At 41.7% G+C, this 13163-nt stretch overlaps 1 protein-coding gene across 9 annotated transcripts in view; it reads left to right on the forward strand.

Moving 5' to 3' along the window:
• The window catches only part of DTNBP1 (dystrobrevin binding protein 1), a 175724-nt gene that overhangs the window by 121510 nt on the left and 41051 nt on the right, over positions 1-13163 (forward strand). The window lies entirely within an intron of this gene.

Consider the following 13163-nt stretch of genomic DNA (forward strand, 5'->3'; position numbering starts at 1 on the left):
CTGCTGTTCACTTTTTTGAAGAAACCCACATTTCTTCTTTGGACTGTGAAAGGGAGGAACTTGTATCATCTTCAGAATCTTTTAGATCACCTTATAGGCCTCATACCACGGTTACAGGTCTAAAGATCAAGACTGGCTTTCTTATGAGGCCCCATTATGTTGGCCTCCACCATAGACATTTCAGACATTGTAGAATCTCCCAGGTCCTTACTGGTTTGGGGCTGTTTCAAGGGATTCTATACCTCCATCACAATCTAAGAGGAGGTCTCCTCCTCCAGTACAGGAAACCTTGGCTCAGAATACTGTCATCATCCATCCACCAAATGTATAGGACCCTACAGAGGAACCCCTAGATGTCCCCCCTGCATATTTCATTATCTCTGGATGAAGCCATCACCCCTGAATCAATATCTCTCCCACCTACTCCCACCCTCAAAGAACTTCAAGGTTTTTCAGGACCTGATGAGGAGAGGGGTCACTTCCTTAGGAGTGCAAGTTGAGCTTGTACAAGAAAACCCACAAAGCTTCCTTGATATGTTACAGATCCCTGCCCTGGGAAAGCTTGCACCCTTCCCATTGATGGAGATTTGCTAGAGCAGATGAAAACTATGGTAGACTCCAACTTCTATAGTACCTATGGTCAAGTGAGTACATGTTAAGTTCCACAACAGAACTTAATTACATTTTTACCCATCCAGTTTCTGATTCCTTACTGGTCACGGACACTAATGAGTGATCTTGACATCCCATCCTAAAGTCACTCCCCAAACCAAGGAGTTCAAGAGACTGGACGTACATGGCCAAAAGGCATATTCCATCACTACTCTTCAAATAAGTGGCCAACTATCAAGCGCTCGTGTCTAATTTTATTAGTTTTACTTTAGTTTCTAAATAAGCTGATAAACTACCATAACAGTATAGGGAAGAGTTCCTGGCTCTGGTTTTAGAAGGATACCTCACAGCCTGGACATCCCTTTAAGTAGCTATTTGATGCTGCTGATACAACTTTGCCTTCTGTTGCCACCACCATCTCCATGAGGCATTCTCCCTGACTGCAGGCTTCTGTCATCTGAAGAAGCTGCAGAATACTATTGAAATTTTTCTCTTTGAAGGGTCCAGAATATTTTCTTCAAAAATGGACAATACTATGCACACCCTGGGCAACACTTCGTTCATTAGAAGTTTGCACCCCAGTGAGTAAGGTCCAGGGAAACAGTGAGTTTAGACCTCACTGTTACAGTATCCTATTCCTAACAGAGGTCACAGGACTTCTTGAAGAGAAGGTTTAGATCTCGATGTCACCAGTTGGTTCATCTACAACAGACCTTTCTCACCAAACTACTTCAAATTCCAAGCAGTCATTTTTGACTGCTCAGTCGAGGATAGCACACTGACCATATCTCCTCCCTTTCAAAGATACCTATCACTCTTTTGCTGTGCTTGGGGAAAAAAATCACATCAGACAAGTGTGCGTTCAGCACATTAATGGAGAGATATGTTACCAATTCACTTACCTTCCTTTTCCAAATCTACCTTCCCCGTCCCCTTCCAGAGACCCATCTCACAAGACTGTATTGCTTCAAAAAGAATGCTCTCTCTCCTGGAGTGGGGAGCAATAGAAGAGGTTCCTTACTAACACGGAGGGAGGAGGGGAAGCTTTACTTCCTGGTCTGAAAGAAATCAGGTAGATGTCCCATTTTAGCTGTAAGAAAGTTGAATCATTTCATCAAGAGAATCAAGTTCAAGATGTTCATCTTTGCTTCTATTATCCCTTCCTTGGATATTGGAGATAGGTATTCTGCCCTCAAATTGCTCCTGTATTTCAATGTGGCTGTAGATCCAGACCACAGGAAGTACCTTTGTTTCATAGTAGGCAATATGCATTATGATGACAGTTTTTTGCTTTAGGCTGTTCTTAGCCCCAAGGGTTTTTCATCAAGTGCATGGCGGTGGTAACCTGTGTTCCCTGTAAGCCGTGCGCTTGAGCGGCTGCTCAGGAGAGATTCAAGTGCTGCCCAGCTGATTAGGAGAGCACGCACAGCTGGCAGTATGTGTTCAGGTGCCCCTCCTCCAGCTCTGCAGAGCAGGGAGGGAGGAGAGTGCTGATGTCAGGGTGTCCCTCTCCCCCCACCCTGGTGCCCCATCTCCGCAGAGGGGGCAGCCTGGCTTAGGGGGACTCAGAGCTGCTGAGGTCTGACTGGTGACTGCCTGAGTCCCTTTCTTTTCTCACTGTTTCTCAGATTTCCCCCGCAGCCAGCTCAGACAGTCAGTCAGTCTGTCTCTCTCTCTTCCACCCCCGCTTTCCTCTTCGCCCATGTACCCCATCTCTGCAAAGCGGAAAAGAGGAGACAACAGGGCTCAGGAGAGCTTTCAGTGAGTGTCTGGAAGAGACAGCGCACAGCTTTCCCCAGCAGCCAGCACACACTCTGTCTGTGTGTCACACACAGACTGCTAAGTTCTCTCTGTGCAGCAGCTGCACAGAGAGAACTGCACAGAGCTGTGCAGCCACGTATTAAGCCCCACACAGAGGCTCAGGGCTGTGGTGGGAAAGGTGTCCCTCCCTGCCAGACCCAGCGTGGACCTGCCATGGTGGCAGGGAGAGGCGCCCCTCTCCCGGCCCCAACAACCGGACCTGTCCCAGACTTGACACACCTGGGGGAGAGGAACCCCTCCCTTGGCCCAGCCCAGCCCCACTGAAGTTGCCGGGGAGAGGTGCCTCTCCCCTGGCCCCAAGCTGCTGTGGTGAGAGAGGGCTGAGGGGAGTCCTTTCTCCCCACCGCAGCCACTGGGCAGCCTGCACTCCGAGCCCCTCATCCCCAGCCCCACCCCAGAGCCTTCACCCCTAGCCGGAGCCCTCAGCCCCAGCACCCAACCCTCAGCCCCCTCCCACACCTCGATCCCCACCTCAGAGCCTGCACTCCTAGCCAGTTCTCAGCCCCCCAAGCCCCAGCACTGAGCCGCCTCCTGCACCCTGAACCCTCATCCCCAGCCCCACCTGAGAGCACCCAATCCTCTGCCCCAGCCCTGAGCCCCCTCCCACACTCCGAACCTCTCTGCCCCCACCTCTACCACCTGAATTTTGTTATGTGCACCAATATGAAGGTGATGTGTCACCCATCACCTTCATATTCCACACGTGGACATAAAAATTGGAGGGAACATTGAACCCAGTCTCTGTCACATACTCACCAGCAAACACATACTTGTGTTGTTGTTGTTACTACTTGGTACTTCCTGCAACGTGCATATATTCACTGTAATTTCATTCTTTCAAAGTGTGTTATTTTAGTGTTTTGACTGGTCTATGCCTTTCATAATTTTTGTTTCTCTTACACTTAAATATAATTCTTTGAGAAGTGAGTTCTAAAATGCCTAACCTGTCCTGGCTGGAGTACTTATCGTATGTGGTAATTTTTAAAAAATATATATTATATCTAGGTTTTTTGTTTCTACTGGTGGCACACATAGGCACATACCTCAGTGCACATAACAAAATGTATTCTGCACATGGATGGAAAAAATTAGAGGCAACACTGGTGGTAACCTCATGTCTGTGCCATTTAGATGTTCAAATATTTCCTTACCTGGATGATTAGATATTCCGAGGGACATTAAGTAACCAAGTCCAAAACAGCATCCTTGTTGTCATCCTCTAGACAAGTCCTGAATCTAAATTTTGACAAATCAAAATTATAAGGAAAGGTTTCAGGCTATAGCTTTTCTCTCTGGAAGTCTCAAGTCCAACCCAATCACAATGGTGGATTCCTGCGTGAAGCTCCTGGACCATGTAGCCTCATACACATAGCTAACTCCCGATGGCAGACTTCACCTTTTCTGTCTACAGGCCTGGCTCCATTCAGTATATCCTCCTACCAGGCATTTTTTGGACATGCAAGTTTCCATACCTGCTTGAATGCTTCTCTTTGGATTGATGGTTGGATCCAGGGATCGTATGCAAAGGAAGTCCACTTCTGTTCCCAGAACCAACTATGACTCTGGTAACAGATGCATCTACCAAATGCTGGGGCGCCCATCTCATTCAACTTCCAGCACAAGCTATTTAGTTACCCCAGGAAGTTTCACTCCATGTAAATGCAGGACATTTATGTCCACCATCAAGAACCAGGTGATAAAAGTTCTTACAGACAACACCACTGTTAGGTTTTATCTGAACAAGCAGGGAGGTGCAGGGTCACCTCAGATATGCCAAGAAGCTATACATACACCCGTGGAGTCTATGCATAAGGAACAGTATCTCCTTGAATGTGTTCCACCTTCCAGGAGTGAGAAATACAATTGTAGATTCCCTCAGCATGGATTTCATACACCATCACAAGTGGTCAATCAGAAATTAGGGGGGAGGGATAGCTCAGTGGTTTGAGCATTGGCCTGGGTTGTGAGTTCAATCCTTGAGGAGGCCATTTAGGGATCAGGGGCAAAATCAGTACTTGGTCCTGCTAGTGAAGGCAGGGGACTGGACACAATGACCTTCAAGGTCCCTTCCAGTTCTATGACATAGGTATATCTCCAGGAAGAAAAAAAAGCCATACACCTCCAGATTTTCCATGAGTGGTGGTACCAAGTTGGATTTGTTTGCAATCAACCTGAACAACAAATGCAAACAGTTTTGCTCCAGGAAGAGCTGCAGCCTAGGTTCCATCACAGATAACCTTTCTTCTCCCTTGATCCAGTTGTGTCCTGTATGCATTCCCTCCAATTTGTCTCATTCCAAGGGTAATCGGGAAACTAAAAAGAGATAAAGCATCATTAATCGTAGTGATGCCAGTTTGGCCAAGGCCGTACTGGTTCACGGACTTGCATCAGCACTCTGTCTGGCCACTGATAACTTTGCCGCTAGTCAAAGATCTCCAGACCCAGGGCAAGTCTCTGCATCCTAAACTCCAGTCTCTCACCTCACAGCATGGATGATCTCTGGTTAAGTACTCACAAGTGATCATGGTCCCAAGATATTCAAGCTGTCTTGGTAAGCAACAGCAAAGATTCCACTAGAGCCACGTACACATCAAAGTGGAAGAGGTTTTTGATTTTGGCACAAACTCAACACTATTGTCTCATCATACAGGAGTTAGTTCAATATATGTCTATCTGTTGCACCTGAAATCATCTGGCCTCTCAGTTTGGTGATAGTCCACCTGCCTCCATATCTGCATCCACCAATAGTTGGGTTTTCCATTTTCTTTCACTCTCTGGTTTTCAGACATCTAAAAGGCCTACTCAACATTTACACACCTGTGTCTGATTCATTATCTATATGGTATCAAAACCTCGTCCTCTCCAGGCTTGTGGGATCCAACTTTGAACCTATGGTGACAACCTATCCACTTCTGTTGTATATGAAGACGGCTTTTCTAGTGGTAATTACTTCCTCAAGAAGAGTTTTGGAACGTCAAGATCTTCTGGCTGATCTTCCTTTCATGGTTTTCCATAAAGATGAGATTTTTCCCTAGGTTACAGCCAATTTTATGCCAAAAGTGGTCTCTTCTTTCCATCTGAACCAAACTATTAATATTATGGGGTTTCAAGGAAAACAGCACTCTTCCAAAGATGAAGGAAGACTCCACCCCTTGGATGTTCACAGAGCTTTGGTGTTCTACCTGGACTGCATGAGGTCCTTTAGAGCCTCTTCTAGGCTTTTTGTAGCCCATGCTGAAAGAGTTAAGAGTTGATCATTGTCATCTTACCATATCTCACATTGGGTTTCTGATTACATTAAGTTCCACTACCATGTTGCTGACATCTCTCCTCCACTGAGAATAATGGCTCACTCCACCAGGGCTAGTTCTGCTTCAGCAGTCTTTCTGAGCAATATCCAATAGCTGTTAAGTGTAAAGCAGTGACATGGTTCACTGTGCATATCTTTTTCAGACACGCTATCACTCAGGCTTCCTTATGACAATGCTAACTTTGGGAAGTTGGGGTTACAATATCTGTTCAGATAATCCAGAGTCCTTCCACTTGTGAGGGAATGGCTAATGAATCACCTGGAGTGCAATTTATATACACCATCACTCAAAGGAGAAAAAACAGTTACTTACCTGTACAGTAATTGTTGTTGTTTGAGATTTTGTGTACATATACATTCCATGACTCTTCCACCTTCCCCACTACTTTAGACATTAGATAGACAGTGATGTGAAGGAATGGAGAGGGAAATGGCAGACACATCCCTTTTATGCCCTCGAACAGTTGCACAAGGAGAGCATGGGCACGTGTGCTGCCTAGTGATAGTGCTGACAAGTCAGACTCATGTGCATTGGGTGCACTGTACCTGCAATGGAATATATATGTTCACAAAACACCTTGAAGAATAACTGTTACTATACAGGCAAGTAACATGTTTTTTTTCCCCCTCAAGATGCCTTTGTCCACATGGGTCCTATGACCTGTTCTCAGTACAAAGTTCTTTACCTGGATCTCTGTATCTGTGAAGGATGAGTGCCAGTTGCTGCTGCTCTGCCTTTGGATAGGACATGAGGACATTCAGGCTGAATGTGCAGTCCCAATAGACACTGCTGACTAAAAGATTCTGGGTCCATGTGTGTGGGGCACGCACACCTACAGTTAGACCAAGGCATCTCAAACAACTCCAGTTACTTTAAGATAAGTAGCCTCTAAGATAGTGCCAGAAGATTGGGAAACACAAGGGAAGGAATATGGATTCTGCAGGGGAGAAATGTTTATTGATTTACTACTTCCTTCATGGAAGGAAATGTATCTTTAGAAAGCTTTTAGTAAGTGAATCAGAGCTCTGGTTTTGTAGCTCTAAATATTAAAGTGGCTGATTATAGCTACCCTGAAATAGTCAACTGATTCTATATTGGAAAAGTCCCCATCCGTCTCCTGACATTTTCTCCAATAAGATGTGTAAGATCCCTGAATTCTGTTGTGATGCATCTCACAGTCAGTAGTATTATTTAATCACCTTGATCCAGATGTTTGCATTTCCAGTTACTGAATGTATTGCTAACACTCTATAGAACAGTGAATGCTGGTACCAAGGGGTATGATATAGGATTACACAGTGTGTATTTTGTAATGGTCTCTATAATTACCCTTAAAATGGCTAGCGCACCCTCAAAGAAGTTATATGCTCTGCCTAACATAGCTGAAGTCCTCACTAAAGTCCTAATATTGATGGGCATAGGTAAATAATCCTAAAGAATGGAAACATTTAGCATTTTCAATGTGCTTGTCGTGCTGTCTGGAATGGCTCATGACGGTGAGTGCCTACCTCAAAGCAGGCTGTCAAAAACAGGGCAGACACTCCAAACTGGTGGTATGTTCTATAATTAGATTTCACCAATCCAGTATAGAGTCACAGACAGTCCCCTTAGGCTCTCCAGTCTATCTTGCCATCCAGACAAGCTGGACTTAGTGATAAATGGTCACACAATATTCAGGTTGCTCCCAGTCCCAAGAGACCAGTCATTTGCCCCAGATCAACTTGTATCTTAGATCTCACACCAAAGACAATGCCTGTAGCCCAGTGTTTCCCAAACTTTTTTGGCCACAGAACACTTTTTAGTCTATTACAGAACACTTATAATATTATTTTGTAGTCTTTTTTGGTTTTCAAATAAAAAAATGCATTATTTATGCTCAAATATATTTTATAAAACAAAACAAAAATACAAATTTAAAATAACTTGAACTAACAATTTCTAACTGGAAAGCGCGTATAAAGTAGTACAAAAATCAAGTGCAAAAACATTAATTAAAACATTAATTAAAAATTAAAAACAGTGTTCTACTTTAAAAAACCTGTTTTTATATATACACAAACACCAAACAAATTAGATTTTTACTAAGAAAATCTATTTTTTATAAACAGAAATACAAATCTGGATTTAATGGGATTGGTGTTTCTGCGTTTTTCTATCACAGATTTGCTTAATATTAGGAATAATGCTGGAAAGTTGAATCCGCATGTCAGGCGCAGCATCAAGTCTATTCCTATATTTGGTTTTTGTTGCAGTATAATACGAAAATCCCGTCTCTCACAAATAAGTTGTAGCAAAAGGAAGGAGCACTCGAACTGCGTGTTTAGCCACATTAGGGTACTCTTCTATTAGGCTGCTCCAAAAATTATTCAGTGGAAGAGCCTTAAACTTTTGTTTCAAATCAGAGTCAGAAATTAAGTCAATTAGGCTTTCATAATCATGTACAGTAAAGCTGACTGGTTTGGCTGTAATTACGAACGGATTTCGAACCCAAGCATTATCATCAATAGTTGTAGGAAAATAGTCTAATAAAAAGGCCTGCAAGTCACATAATGGCTGGTCCACACTAAGAAGCGGGGTCGAACTAGGGTACGCAAATTCAGCTACGTGAATAGCGTAGCTGAATTCGAAGTACCCTAGTTCGAACTACTCACCCGTCCAGACGCCGTGGAATCGAAGTCCGCGGCTGCAAGGTCGACTCCGCCACCGCCGTTTGCAGTGGTGGAGTACCGGAGTCGACCGCGGCGCTTCCGGAGTTCGAACTATCGCGTCCAGATTAGACGCGATAGTTCGAACTCCGAGAAGTCGAACTCACCACGTCGACCCGGCTGGTAAGTGTAGACTAGCCCTAAGTGTTGTAAAATGATGCTGGAAACTTCTTCATGGACTGTAGAATTTATTTCAGTCAGAAATTCATGTATTGTAGGGAAGCAGTTGAAGTTATTCTGTTCTACAGAAGATGCCCAGAATTCCAGTTTCTTTTTAATGACAAAATTTTATCCATTGTAGTAAAAATGGTCATATTCTTTCCTTGCAGCGACAGATTAATTTCATTTAATTTTGCAAAAATATATGCAAGATACGCAAGTCTCATTAGCCACGAGGAATTTGTCAGACAGTTGTTAAATTTTCGTCCTGAATAATCTGAAGGGAAGAATACCAGTAGTTCACTACGAAGCTCAAAAAGCCTCACAAGCACTTTTCCTCTAGATAGCCACCTCACTTCCGTATGTAAAAGAAGCATTTTGTGCTGACTACCCATTTCCTCACACAAAATTTTAAATAATCTGGATTGAAGTGGTTGAGATTTGACAAAATTGATAATTTGTACTGCTTCATCGTGCACAATTATCAGATATGCTGGTATTTTTTTAACTGCAAGTGCTTGTCTGTGTAGAACACAATGGCTCTTAGTGCTTTCTGGTGCCACACTTATGATTCGCGTTACAGCTCCCTTCATCTTCCTGATCATTGCCTGAGCACCGTCAGTACATACATCAATAAATTTTCCCCAACTAATTTCATGCTTTCTGATAAACTTGTTGATGCAGTTGAATATTCTTTCTCGAGTCGTGTTGCTTTGCAGAGAATCACACAAGAGCAGGTCCTCTTCAATAATATTATTAAATCTATATCGGACAAATACTAGTAGCAGAGCAAGTCCTGAAACGTCAGTGGACTCATCTAGCTGCAATGAATACTCATGGCAAATTTTCAGTTGGCAAACTAGCTCTTTTTTATGTCATCGGCAAGATCTTTAACATGGAGTGCAACAGTATTATTTGACAACTGTACAGCATCAGTTTTTTTACCAGACTGCTCTCTCAACATGCATGTTACAATATCTTTTGCGCAAGGCTTGATAAGCATTTCTCCAATAGTGTGAGCTTCTCCGGCAAGCGCTATATGGTAACTTACCCGATAAGATGCCTCTGTTGCACTTTGGTTGTCTGTTTTAGCAATTTTAATCATCAAAAGTTTAAAATTTCCAAGTGAGTCCTGCTGCCTCTTGAAAAAAAAAAAAGATATCTTTGTTTTTGTATTCAGCATGCTTGGTTTCCAAATGCCTACAAAGTTTAGCAGGAGCCAATGAACTGTTTGCTAGTATTTTGTTGCACATGACGCATTGCGCATCAGGAACATCTTTATTTCCAACACATGTAAAACCAAAAGACAAATAACTTTCATCATACTTTTGTTACGGACTTTTAACACCTGCTTCTTCTTGTTTTTTGATATACTTCGATGGAAATTCTTTCACCTTAGATAACTCACTAGTAGTAACAGATTTTTCGGCAACAAAAGACTGCGATTGTTCATCCTCACTTTGAAGCGTCACAATATTTTGCTCGTTTATTTTGGCCACAGTTGGAGTACCAGAAGAACTTGCTTTTCATTTCAAAGTTTCTTCTTTTAGCCACAAATCCATGGTGATTAGGTTTAGTAACAATATTTAGAAATACTGATTTTTTGTCAAATTTTGTTTCACAAATATTTATATAGTTTTGAGTGAAGCTAGTTTAGTTGTGCTTATTGCATACATGGTAAAGACCCACAGGATTGAACGTGTTGAGTGAATGTTATATTCAACGTGACGTAAAGAGAATGGTGTGTGCGAGCGGAAGGGGTATGACGTCACTAACTGAAACATGCCCGAAGGGGGTAGACGTCAACATGCTTGCATGCCGCGTTTTTAGCCATGATATTCAATACGAGATCTATCAATAACCGGAAAAAGAGTTTTATGTTAATTATAGTCATTCAAAAAGAGTTGTAAACTACGCTTCAAATATGCCAAATTTAAAATTAAAAAAAAATTAAAGACCTTTTTTTTTTTTTTTTTTTAAATTACGATTCTTTCATGGAACACCTATTCACATTGTGTGGAACACCAGTGTTCCGCAGAACACAATTTGGGAAACACTGCTGTAGCCAATCCTGTAATAAACTAAAGAAAGGTTTATTAACTAGGAATAAGAACAGAGTTATTTACAGGTTAATGCCAGCAAGCATATACACACAAATGACTTACCATCTATGGTTCTTAAAGATGACAGAGGTGTAGCAGTAATGTGTTGATTCAGAATGTCTTTCACAGCAGACCCAGGGGTAACCACTGGGGAACTATGGCTTAGTTTATTGTCATTTGCCCTGTGAGTTCAAACAGCAAAGAGATGAAAATTTTACTTGTGACCCTATTTTATGTTACATTTAGCCTTCCAGTACATGGGAAGAGCTCCCTTGCATGTAGCATTTCAAAGGTGTTGATAGTGCTATTCACCAGTCCTTTGTATTGTGATGTTCCTTAATGGGCCGTTTAATCTTCATAGGCCGCCTGAATAGGGAGGGGGGACAATTTTCATGCCTGGGTTCACAAGTTCAGAGCAAATGTTTTCAAAGTTATAAAGCAAAACTTTCATATTTTTATGGCATGGAATACAGACATGACAAGTGAGATTAATGCATGGCGCAATTTATAAGCATTTCATAGAGTCTAAACACTCAATACATTCTTATAAGACTAATACCTGTTTTAACAAAACTAATGTACAGGAGAGCTAGTTTGGTTTCCAGCTATGAGTTTGTCAGTGCTCAGCTGACACCTACAGACTGGGCAAGAGCTGGCACAACTGGCACATCACTTTCCACATGTATGGAATCTTCTACTTAAGAGAGAGGAAATTTCAAGACAAAGAACCTTGAAATTCTAGCTTAATTACGTTATATTTATCATAAAAAAGACAATAGAATGTTATTTTTAAAAAAATAAAAAATTCAAAGCTATCCTATAATTTTCCTGCATGTACTTTAACTCTGCCTTTGTATCTCCTCACATGTTTACCTGTAATTTTAAATATTTCCTTTACAGCCTCCTCATCCTCTTTTGCTTTTAAAGCAGATCAAACACTAACTGCCCCTGCTAAAACTTTACATACTAACTTACAAACCAAACCAAATCTAATGCATCTGGGACTAATATTTGACTCTTCGCTAGATCCTTCTTACTAATGTTAGGGAAATTACAAGTTTCTGTTTTGGTTCTGTACACAGTCCAGGAGAGCACCTCTTCCTCATCCACCATCATACTGCAAGACAGCCATCCACTGTACTCTAAGCACCCTCCTAACAGATGCTAGACAGCACACTACCCCCATGGTTTTCGCTATCCTGATAGCTCAGAGTTGACACATTCGTGCACTAATAAACAGAAACATTTCCTGGCAAGTAGGGAGCTCTGCAGAAACTGTTGGATGAATCTATTTTTTTTATTTAAAAACAGATTACATTTCCAGCCCTTATAGTTGTGAATAACATCCCAAACATTGTTGACACTATTCCGTTTTTTTTCCTGAACCCACACTGCAGACATGCCACCTGAAACAATTGAAGTGTGAATTCTCTAATACTTAAATCCTGGCTTCTGTCCAGAGCCAGAATCACAAACTTTTTCCACAGTTGACCATTCAGTGGCAGCAGTTGTGCTCTGTAGTTGCTACTTCAGCCATATGATGGACTGTGCCCCACTTGCACTCACAGAATGGCTCCATGCAACGTAATCCATTGCCCTTCATAGGTTCTTCATATTCTGACCTACTCTGTGTGTAGTGGAACCCACAGGGGTTTTGCTACATGAAGGTTCTCCATGGTTGCACAGAAAGGCATGTTAAACTGCCTTTGTTCATGGTGTGTCTCATGTGTATCTTTCTTAGACGTATCCTTCAAAGCAGCTATATGTCTGAAAACTTGGGAGGTTTCAAGCATCCTTCTTCCATTTGTTCCAAATCTTGAATACACTTAGAGCACTGGTGACAAGTAGGATTAATTTTCTGGACCTCCTATATGATTTCTCCAAGGTTGATCAAGGTTGGTGCAGGAATCTGACTTTTTGAGTGTCCCGCCTTTTAAATCTTTAATTTTTCTTTTTAATTACATTACTAATATTTTATGATAATATAACATCTCAGCCATGAGTATCTGAATTAAGTTTTTGTTAAGAGAATTATAAGAAGTATACTTTCTTACCCTGTTAGAATGGGGAATAGCTGACAGTTTATTATTTGATGTGGCATCATTATTTTGAAGTTTCAAAGTGAGCTCAACTGTGCTCACTCTACAGACACAAAAATGAAGACTATAACATCTTGACATTAATTTGTTTATTAAATATGCATAACAGCATTATTGCTAATTTTACTCAGCAGTATTCTGACACTGTCGTTATTTGAAGTCTGTACTCAATAAGTGTTTCAGTTTATTCATTCCAAGAAATCTGGAGTTATATCAGTTTAATATTGGGGCATCCGGTTATAGTACCTCATAGTATACCATATTTGCCTTATGGGAGTAATGATTTTGAAAGTGGACTATCTGCAATACTCAGGAAGTGCAGAAATGATGCTATAACATCTTATAATTATTGCC

This window comes from Mauremys reevesii, linkage group 2 (genome assembly GCF_016161935.1).
Source record: "Mauremys reevesii isolate NIE-2019 linkage group 2, ASM1616193v1, whole genome shotgun sequence".
Taxonomy (NCBI): domain Eukaryota; kingdom Metazoa; phylum Chordata; order Testudines; family Geoemydidae; genus Mauremys; species Mauremys reevesii.